Below are 9,559 nucleotides of genomic sequence, written 5' to 3'. Positions count from 1 at the left end.
TTCTATCTGCTAAATTAAGCTCTTAATCTGTCCCTTCCTCTCCGATCCCACTGCCCAGCTGCTACCTTACTTCTTCCCTTTTAATTGGTCTTCTTGACCCCAAAATCTTCCATTCTCCCACCCGCCGTTCACAGGCCTGCCCGAGTGATGGCTCCTCCGAACACGTACCTGGTCCTGTCACCTGCCACTTAAAATCCTCCCATCTCCACTTCTCACAGAAAAAAACAAAAACAAAAACCAACAACCGAGAGACGGAATTCGGTTAGAGTTGGATAGATAATGCCTAGCATCCTTGCTTTTTTCAAACATAAAAGTTGTTTTTAATGTCTAGATCTGATTCTGACGTAGAAATCCCCGTACCCTAAAAATCTCCACTTCACCTCTCTCCAGTGTCATCCTTGAAGTTGTCAGTTCAGTTCTCTAAAATGCCTCTAAAGGGCTACAGTGACAACTTTAGCTTCTGGAGGATAATTAGACGACCAGTTTGAATGTCTTTGTCGATAGTAAGTGTGTCTTTTGTCTTATCTGAACTGCAATTCGGTTCTAACTCAGTAAGTTGTCCAAATCATTGTCAAAGACTGATAAAATTAAGAACTAATAAATACATACTCAAATAGACACAAAATAAAGATAGAGACAAGATAGAACACACGGCCCTGCCTGCTAATCCTCGCCCCTCCCCCCCCCCTTCCTTTTTCCTCCGCTGGTATTCCAGCCTCAGGGACAAGCCAATTACTCCTGGGTCTGTCCTTTTGATCACAATGTGCTGTTGGTCTGCAATGTTCTTCTCCAGGCTGCCTCCCCTCCCTGAGGCCCACTGAAGGTTTTGGCATCATCACCTCCTTGATAACCCTTCCCTGATTATCTCTTCCCTCCCTCCTTTGCTTCTATTAAACCAAAAGCCCAAGGTGTTTCCTTTCTTAAAATTTTTTTTTAATTAAAAAAAATTTTTTTTGGTTTGTTTTACTTTTGGTTGGAGGGTGGTAATTAAGCTTATTTATTTATTTTTAATGGAGGGACTGGGGATTGAACCCAGGACCTCATGCATGCTAAGCAGGCACTATATCCCTGAGCTCTACCCACCCACCTCAAATTGTTTTCAATATTAATCTAGGTTACAGAAGTTTTAATTATTTCATTTGTATCTATTTTATTTTAATAGCAATGTGGCAGGCTGCTCAGACCTTGAGCTCTGCCTGCTTGACTGCCTGGATTCTGACTGCAGCCTCACCATTTCCTAGCTGGGTTGTTGGGCAAATTACTTAAGCTCTTGTCCTTCACTTTCCTCCTCTGTAAAATGGGCATCATAAGAGCTCCCACTTCCTAGGGCTGGAGTGAAGATTCAGTGAATAGATGCATGTCCAACTCTTGGAACACTCACTGACTGTGACAAGCTAATTGTCACATTGCTCATTCTGTGAGGAATCCATTATGTGAATTGCACAGGTCTTATGGAGAAAGTACTTTAAACATGTTTTATTTTTAAATGATTCATTGAATTACGTTCATTAAATGATGAATAAATATTACTGTATTCATTTGTAAGATGAAGAGTTGGATCAGGTTAAAAATCAGTTGCAGCAAACTGCTATGAAAAACTTTTAAAGTAAAAGAATTGTATATGCTCCGGCAGAAAAGTTGAACACAGTTCTTGAATTTTAGTAATTTTAGCCGGAGCCTTGACTGATGAGCTACAATTTATTGAACTCATTTACTTGGTTTGAAGACTCCAGGGCATGGATTAAGTTCCTTTAATGCGTCCGCAGAACCAGAAGTGAGACTGAGTCTTCTGCCGCTGGCTCCTGGGCCACTGTAATGGGGGGGCTGGGGGGGGGCTGCAGTTTAGTTTTTCAGCTCTCCTATGGATGCCTCCAATTTTCACCATTATAAATGATGCTAAAAGGAACATATTTTACCCAAAACTTTTGTGCATCTTTAATTATTCCCTTAGAATAAGTGGATCAAAACGGAACCATCAGGTCAAAGGAAATGACTGAGTTTGTGTGTGCTAATTGCTAGCTTATCTTCCACATAGGTTTTTACTCATTTATACTCTTACCAAAAGTATTTGAAAGTGTTCATTTCCTCCATATCTCTGCTATCAGAGAGTATTTGTCTGTTTTTTATTTTTCTTAACATCATAAGCAAAATTAAAACGAAGAAGAAGGGGGAGGAGGAGAGGGAGGGACAGGAAGAATGAAGAAGGCTCCGCTCGCTCCTGCGGGAGAGGAAAGCCATCACTCTCGTTTCCATTTCTTGATTAGTTTCTAATGAAAAATGTATGCTTCACATTCCACTGTTTTCTTGTTCACAGGATTTGTAACAACCAAAACTTTTCCTATCTAATAAGTGAAAAACAAAAAACCTACGTAAGTTGAACACAAGAGGAGAAACAGCTTGTTAGGTGTTGCCATTACATATATTAAGTCAGATTAAGAAAGATCACAACACTTTCAACTCCAGGAGCTCAAGACTGACTTTTAAAAAGGAAAACAGGAATCTGAACAATTGGAGTCGAAGAAACTCAGTTTGGAACTTAGTGTCTTCACTGACTTGGATGGGAGCATATTAAGTTTAGTAATAGACTTCGGGTGATTTCAGTGACATCTGAGCTATATTGTTTGGGAACCAACTCAGAATTTCATGCTGACCGAGTTTGAAAAATAATCAGAGCTATTCATTTAATTTGATTTTTAATCCAAAAGTGTCCATGAATGAGAACGATGAGTACCTGACTTGGTGGTGACTGGTGGTTCCATGTGTGACCTCCGGCAGGGTTCTCCATGGGCACTGCTGGGAATGGTGATGTCTGTGTACAGGAATGCCATGCGTACTTACATCTGAAAAGGAGTCAGATGTGAGGGTTTTCAGAGACATACACATAGTTTAAATCCAAATAATCTCCGTGGTATTTGAAGGTAGACTCCTGGGGACCTGCGGGAGGGAAGGAAGGGGTTAATCACGGTAGGAAGTTGCTGGGACAGGCCTCAGGGCTGACTTCTCATTAGGAAATCTGGTATTTCAGGTTGGACGGGGCTTTGGGAATGGCTGCTCCTTTGTTCCAGAGAGAAGTGCTTGGGTCTGGCAGTTTTCTGAGATGGGACACGGAGAAGATGCACCGGCGGGGGGGCTTTCTAGTAACAGAAAGGGAGGCCAGGGCCCCGCAGTGCCTCGAACAGACTTGACCCCATAAACCCAAGACAGCATCCCTGACTTCCTCAGGTTATTCACGATAACTGACCCTGCGAGGCCTAGGCCGACGGCACACCCCTGCGAACTGGAAACCCCTGGGATCTAGTCTGCAAATCGGTCTCTCTCTTTTCAGAGCTGTTGATTCCTTTCTCATTCAGCGTGACATTACCCCCTGAGTAACAGTGACTTTGAAATCGTCATTTTGATTTCAGATGACTTTGATTTCCCACTTTCGCAGATGGCAATTTGTTTATTTATATTTCTCAGATGACCGGCATCTGTGTGTAGATTCCTTCTTGCTACATTTTTTTTTTTTTTGGTTGTTTCACTTAACCTGTGACTAATTAGTTAAATAAAAACAACATGTACTCCTAGAATTTAGGAGTACATCTTGTTCCAGTCCTGATAAAAAGGAGTCGATTACACTGTTCATTCCTGTCATTTTTTCTCCCTCCCCTTCCTTCAAAACTATCATCAAAAGTCATGATGGAAGGTTCTTAACTAATTGTGGGGAGCCTGGTGTATGTTTATTTTGAATTAAATTGATTGGTTCCTTTCGGAATTTACCTACTAAGCACTAACTTATCTTCCATTCACTTGTGAATTTTTCTGTAAACGTTCTCACCAGCCAGCTCACAGGCTCCAGATGTCCAGTTTGTTTTCAGAGCCTGAAGGGAAGAAAACAGGTGGGGAGAAACTGGTCAGGAAGGAGAGAGTGCAAACTACACGGGGAAGGTGGGAGTTCCTGGAAAGAGCGGTAGACCAGAAGGCTGGAAACCTGAGTTCCAGGCTGAGCCCTCTGCCTGGTTGTGTGGAATTGCATGATGTCATCTAACCTCTCGCGTCCATTTTCTTTGCTTATAAAACAGAAGTGATAACCCCCCTGGGACCTGTTTCCCTAGGATGGCTATGGAAATCCAATGAGACACTGTCTGCAGAATCACTTTGTAAAAATCACTTTCTAAAGCTCTTTCTGTAAGTAACATGTCATTATTATCTTGGAAAGAAAATGTAAGAGACAGGCAGGAAGGTGCCTCTGCACTGGGAATTCATTCTGGAGGGAGGCTGTGGGGGGCACTGAGAAGAGTCCTCCTTGGGTAATTCAGGCGACAGTTCCTCTAGGAAGTTCCCCTGCCCCCACCCTTTCCCACACCCAGGTCTGTGCTCCTCAGGTGCTCCCCTGCCAACCGGTACTCTTGTGCCCTTTGTGTTTTGCAGATGGTGTTACCATGGTCTGATTACGAGGCTCCAAGTCCCTTGAGATCAGGACCTGGTCTTATCCATCATTGTGTCCACAGAGCCTGGCATTGTGCACACTTAAGAAACAAGTGAAAACTATTTCTCATAAGTAAAATCCTGAGGGAGGCATTACATCAGACAAGGTCATACATCAAAGGACTCTGATGGACATTTAATGCTGTACAGAAAAATCAGTGGATTGAAACCAGGCTTGGTGTCCAAAAGACTAGCTGTGAGTCCTAGCATTCTCACATCTTAGCTGTGTTACCTTGGGGAAGTGACTTAACCTCTCTGAGCTTCAATTTCCTCATTTGTAAACTGGAATAAAACACCTCCTTGGGCTTTTGTCGTTCTCCGCAACATTAAGAAGCCATTTTTGTTCTTTGTCAACGGCACATTTAATTTGGCAAAGGCTCTAAGATACTTTTGTTTTGACTATTTCTGCGAAATAAATAACAAAATAATACTGAAATACTTGGCAATATATTTCTAAGATAAGACAAAGCATTGTAATGATAGAATCGCTTTTAGCTCATCTGCAAGTCTCGACGCCTCTCTTTTGGTTCAGGCCGTTGGATGATTTGAATCAGGAAGGTGTGAGGCAGACAGAGTACCTGAGTAGGGATGATGGTTTTACATAAACCCAGTACTGTGTTCCTGGTACGGACCACCTGTGACCACGAGCCTCGTACAACCCCCTACCAGCTCTGGCCGCCTAACTTAGCTCCCCAAAGCCATCTGTGCCTGTCTCTCAATTCACTTTCCATAATATAGAGCAAATGCTAAAAACATGCAAAGCTGACCCTATCACTCCTGACTTAAAGCCTGGCCTCTCGCTGACCGGGAGTAAGTCCAGGCTTGTCCCTCGTTGCCTGCTGGAGCTGCTGCTTCACATTGCATCTCTCCGTCTGCCTCTCTCTCTCTCTCTCTCTGCCGTTGTCCTCTCTCATCGTCCTCCAGTGAGCCAGAGCCAGTTCTCAAGCCCAGACCTTGCCCTGCTCCTTCCTCTGCCTGGAATACTCACTCCTTTCTTTGCATCTGGCCAACTGTGCTATCAACCAGGTCTCAGTTTCAATGTCACTTCTTCATGGGGGCGGGGAGCGGCTTTCCTGACCCCCTAGTGTCCTTGTGACGTGCCTCCTGAATATCTCCCTTTGTACCACTTGCTACGCTCTGATGTCTCCTTCTCCAGACCCGACTGTCCGCTCCACGAAGGCAGGGGCACGCCTCTGCCGTTCGCCTCTACACCTCCAGACCCCGCAGAGCACGGGATGGGCCTCACACGGGAGGTGCCAGGTATGTGTTCATTTAAACAGAAGTGTTATGGCCACCCAGCCAAAGATCTAACATTTAACTTCTCGTGGTACTAGCTCATTCAGTTATTGACCCCATACCCTGTGCTGGGCACTGTTCTGGGGGCTGGGGACACAGCAGTGAACTGTGCAGCCACAGATTCTTGCCCTCGTGGGGTTTATATCCTAGTAGGGAGAGACTGATGACAAATGAAGTCAGATATGGAGTGTCTTAGCTGGTAGCAAGTGCTGGAGAATAAGCAAGCAGGAGAGGAGGATGGGGCACATTAGGGGAGGTGGCAGCAGGTACGTTTTTGTTTTTAATAGGTTAGTAGGGAAGGCTTCATGGAAGAGGCGACTGAACCTGCAGGAGGCGAGGCATGAGCTAGACGGATATTTGGGGGAGAACATCCCAGAAGAGGGAACAGCGGTGCCAAGCAGGCATTTTCAAGGAGCACTCAGAGGGCTGGTAGCCTGGAGCAGAGTGAGCTGGGAAAACAGGAGGCGGAACTAAGGATTTTGAATTTTATTCTGTGTGAGAAGGAGGCCATTGAAGGGTCTGAGCTACGGAGAGGGGTACATCTGACTTACATTGTAAAAGGATCTCTCCGACCTCTGCATGGAAAATTGAGTCAAAGGAGGCAAGACAGAGAGCAGGGAGGCTAGTGGAGAGGCTTTGCAATAATCTAGGCAGAAGATGGAGGTGGTTTGCCCCAGAGTGTTGGTAGTGGGCGTGCGGAGAAGCAGTTAGATTCCAGATCTATTCTGAAGGAAGGGCCAAGAGGATTTGCTGGTGGATCGATTGGGTGTGAGAGGCGAGGGGAAGCGATGGTTCCTGGGGTTTTGGCCTGGGTGGCCAGAGGATGGGGTTGCCAACAAGGAGGCGAGGAGACTTTGGGGAGAGCGCGTTTTGGGGGACAGATGAGGGGCTCAGCTTCCATAAAAATGACATGCCTATTAGTTATCCCGTGTGTTTGTGAACTCTGAAGTGATACAGAGATTACTTTAGGGCAATTGTCTTTAATCTACATGTGTAGGAAAGAAATGCCATACATTGCCCAAGAGGAATGGAAATTAAAGTTGCCCTTTTGTACAGAATTCTACACCAGGCCATTCCCTGCTGGAGCATGACAGAACTCCATTTCTCTTAGATGACTACCCAGATTCTGTTTTAGAACCAATAGAACCATTGTCCACTTCTGATGTGTGCTTTATTATATAAAAAGCTTTTTGAAAAAAAAATTATAAAGTGTTATTCTAATTCTAGTCATACCTAAGTACAATCATATTTACAATGATCTAATTGCTGAGGTCTTGGGTCATCTTTTAGAACAACTGTTGTCCATTATTCATCAGTGAATGCACCCTGAGGGCCTACTATGTGCTGGGTGCATCCTGAGGGCCTCCTATGTGCTGGTTGCTAATTTTTTTTTTTGCGTCTGTATCTAGAAAGCTTTCTTACTTTAAAAGAAGTCTGAAACAAATATGCAAATTGTTCAGATTTGAATTAGCAGGGTATGGGCTATATTATTCGTGAAATACAGTTGATTTACAGTGTTGTGTTAATTTCTGATGTACAGCACAGTGATTCAGTTATACATATATATTCTTTTTCATTATAGGTTATTACAAGATACTGAATATAGTTCCCTGTGCTCTACAGTGGGACCTTGTTGTTTATCTATTTTATATAGAGTAGTTTGTACGTGCTGATCCCAAACTCCTAATTTATCCCTCCCCACCTTCCCCTTTGGTAACCGTAAGTTTGTTTTCTGTGTCTGTGAGTCTCTTTCTGTTTTGTAAGTAAGTTCATCTGTGTCCCTTTTTTAGATTCCACATATAAGTGATATCACATGATGTTTATCTTTCTCTTTCCGGCCTATTTCATTAGAATGATGATCTCCAGGTCCATCCATGTTGCTGCAAATGTTATTATTTTATTCTTTTTTATGACTGAGTAGTATTGCATTGTGTAAATGCACCACAGCTTCTTTATCCCGTCATCTGTCAATGGACACTTAGGTTGCTTCCGTGTCTTGGCTATTGTAAATAGGGCCGCTGTGAACTCTGGGGTGCAGGTGTCTTTTCCGATTAGCATCGCCTCATGCTGGCAGCTTTTTCTATCCCGTTACAGGGATAGGCGTGTGAGGCCTCTTGAGAACGTTAGCACTTTTTGCCTCCAAACTGGCTTGTTCTGCAGTAGTTCCAGTAGGTTTCTTTCCTCCCCAGGTAGTTACCACTTGTTTTCCATGTCTGCTCCTCCACGTGGATGACACTGGTTTTGTCCCCTCTGTGTTACTGTTAAGTGAGATATTACTAACTTCGTATTTTCTCTCCTGCAACTTTACTCCTTCATTTCAGCCTCGCTGGAGGCCAAGGAAGCCACAGGGCTAGGATGGGGCCGGAAAGCTACAAGTTGATCAGATCCGGAGCTGGCGAATGAAAAATAACTTCCATGTAGGCATAATTAGTTTGTGTACTTTTTCTCAAGTAGATGATAAATTTTGCACGTTCTCTACAAGAATAGCAGTCTTTATATAGGAACGCCGCAATACGCGCTGTTGATAACTAACATCTCACTGGGAAGAACCAGCTCAGAGGAAGTGTTGCTGAAACTTCAAGATTGTGTATGCCCCAAAAATTAACGTCAAAAAAGGAAGATCTTGTTGCTAGAGATCTTTGTAGCCAGAAAAAATGGATTTATCCCTGAGCTAAATTAAAAAAAAAAAAAAAAAAAAACCTGCCTGGCCAAAAACTTACTTTTAATTCTAAGCTTTGAATGATAAACCATAGTTCCTAAAATGCGTGAATTCTTCCAACAGCTGGTTTATTTCGATTGTTCAGGGGTTTTGCTGGAATCCAAGTGGTTTTCCAAGAGAATTGGCGGTTTCCTGACAAGACTGTTCGCCCTCTCTTGAAATCAAGAGAGCGGGTGAGTGTTCATTTGCATTCTCTCAGGCTTACAGAATTCTCTCTCCGTCCAGTAGTGTTTTCATGAGGTCCAAATATTCATTTCGGTGGCACAGACGACAAGACTATAAAAAGTGAGGAAACTGTCTCGGCAGGAAGAAGTCACATCACGCCACAAGACAAACTAACACTGACAGATTCCATATCTGGAATCTTAAAATTGCTGAATATGCAACATTCAAAAGGATGAAAGAAAGACACTCAAATGAAAATGTTCTTAGGTACTTGTCCAACGGTATGTTTTGGTGGTGCTCCGTATTACAAAACCGAGTCGAAGCTCAGTATCATTTGGGGTGGGGGTGGGGGGGTGTAAAGCAATAAATGAGCAAAAGAAATGGATTCGAAGGACAGGAAAGCACACATCCGCGTAGACCTCCCCTGTCTCTGGGACGGAAGATGACTTGGCAAGTAGCGCGTTTTGTGCAGTCAGAAGGGAATTTGTTTCCCAGCTGTTCTGGTGTATTTTCCTTATTAGTCTTTGCTCCCACAGTCGAAAAGCAAATACCGGATCTTAGCGCCTCCAGGACTGGTCGAGGATGCAGTTTCTGTCATGAGTGACTCACAGGCAAGCGCAAACCACCTACTGTACCAGCTGGACACGTACCAGGCCGGCCGCCCGCGGCCGCTTCTGCTTGGCTTAACCCGGCTCGCTTTGTTGAGGACCGCTGGTATTACCTTAGTAACGGTGGGGCTTCGACACAGATACTTGGACTCGCCTTTTCTCAAATGTACTTCTCCATCGCAGCTGAAAGATCTTGGAAGACACGTTTTTATCTGAACTTCCAGCTGAGGATGTTTTTCCGCCAACGCAATTCACAGTGTCGTTGTTGAAAATTCTGATGCGTGTCCTTTGGCGCGTAAATGAT

Source organism: Camelus dromedarius, chromosome 14 (genome assembly GCF_036321535.1).
Source record: "Camelus dromedarius isolate mCamDro1 chromosome 14, mCamDro1.pat, whole genome shotgun sequence".
Taxonomy (NCBI): domain Eukaryota; kingdom Metazoa; phylum Chordata; class Mammalia; order Artiodactyla; family Camelidae; genus Camelus; species Camelus dromedarius.
Note: the sequence above shows the minus strand (reverse complement) of the source record.